Consider the following 1,874-nt stretch of genomic DNA (forward strand, 5'->3'; position numbering starts at 1 on the left):
TGCAGAAACATTTCAGAACCTGTTAACTTTTTATATTGAAATGGTAATAAATGTGGTTCAAGGACCCAGCCTCTGATGATCATCCTGTTCACGGTGCATGCGTTGGTCGCCACGATTAAAGTGACAATCGAACCCACTCGTCTCCCTCTGGTGTGGCTTCCTCTTTGACTGTAGCATTTCTCTGATTGGTTCCTGGTCAATGTTCCCTCTAAGCTGTGGAGTCCTGTGAGCAAAAATTCTACTTTGTGAGCTACTCGCATTAAAGTTGTGAGCAAGCAATTTGGCGACTGCATGAATTAGTTCGCTCTGGAGCCCTCCTTCCTGAGCTAAGAGAAAAATGTGTGAGCCGGAGGCTAAAAAACTGAGCTAGCTCACACTAACTCAGCTTAGAGGGAACACTGTTCCTGGTAGTCAGCTGACTTAAGTTTAGAGCATGAAGTCCACCACTGGGGAGGGCACAGAGTTGAGGCCCACCAGCATGCTTGAGACCCAGCTGGGCCCACTGAAAGAGGGGGAGTGGATTGCCTGTCTGTCCAATGTGTGGGTGCGACATGTTGTGCTCTGTGCCGGGTGTTTTCAGAAAGTGGGTGGGGCACTTGCCTAGTAGGGCTTCTGGCTGTCCATTGGAGAGCTGATCGGCTGAGCAAAAAAATTTTTTAATGCTTTTCAGCAGCAGCCGCCAACTGAGCAAAAAAATTTTTAATGCTTTTCAGCAGCAGCCGCCAACACTGCCGGAGGATCTTCACTGTGTGACTGAAAGGAAGCCGTATGTGTGCAAGAAAATATATTTTTTTTCTTTTAAAAAATGGGTCACTTGAAAAGGCAGCCTATTAAATCAAAGCTTCCGCCTGAAACGTTGAAGTGAGAGCCAGTTCGGTATAGTGGTTAGGAGCGCGGACTCTAATCTGGGAGAACCAGGTTTGATTCCCCACTCCTCCACTTGCAGCCGCTGGTGTGACCTTGGGTTGGTCACAAGTTCTCTCAGAGCTGTTCTCTCAAGAGCAGTCCTCGAAAGAGCTCTCTCGGCCCCACCTACCTCACAAGGTGTCTGTTGGGGGGAGGGGGAGGGGGAGGAGATTGTAAGCCGCTCTGAGACTCCGAGAGAAGGGCGGGGTATAAGTCCAATCTCTTCTTCTGCTGCTGAAAGTTCTGCGTAGTCTCGCTTCCTGACGTTTAGCGGCTGGCTCCTCTTCCTGTGGCAGCTGCGTTGTGTCTGCACCCACCACCCTGAGTCAGAATTCCAAAGGTCCCTGCAGGCTCAAAAAGATTGGGGAGCCCTGCTCTATACACTGAGGGGGGAGGGAAGCACGTGCCACCCTGTCCATGGGCCCATCCACAAGGGTCTATGGGAACTGGACCACAGCTGAAGGATTTTGCTGAGAGTCAGGGGCTGGCTATTATTGCCGAGGGGAAACAATCAGCTTGGCAGGTAACCCGGACTGGTGGGACAGCTCATTCCAGAAGGTGGCATCGTCGGGACGATGCTGGAACTCTGGCCAAAAGGCCCCTGCAAAGTCCTCACAAACCTGGACAAAACTCCTCAATCAAAGGTAGCCCCTGGATTTCATTTTCTTGTCAATAGTAAAGGTAACCAAAGGGTGTTTGAAGCAGGGGTCATTTCCTGCAGGAGCGCACAGGAGTGGAGCTCCGGCAGTAACGAGCCCAGGGGGCGGGCACATGCAACAAGCCCCACCCCCTGCTCCCAGCAGCCCTCAGAGCAAGAAGCAGCCAGGTAAGTTGCAGAACCACCACCACCCAGCCCCCCGGTCCAAAACAGTCCAGTGGCACCTTTAAGCTCAAGTTTTATTCAGGTACAAGCTCTCCCTCCTCTGTGAGGACAGATCTGCAAGTGTGTTCCCCCCCCCCCAAATAGC

This window comes from Gekko japonicus, unplaced genomic scaffold (assembly GCF_001447785.1).
Source record: "Gekko japonicus isolate JY-2015 unplaced genomic scaffold, Gekko_japonicus_V1.1 scaffold5764, whole genome shotgun sequence".
NCBI lineage: Eukaryota > Metazoa > Chordata > Lepidosauria > Squamata > Gekkonidae > Gekko > Gekko japonicus.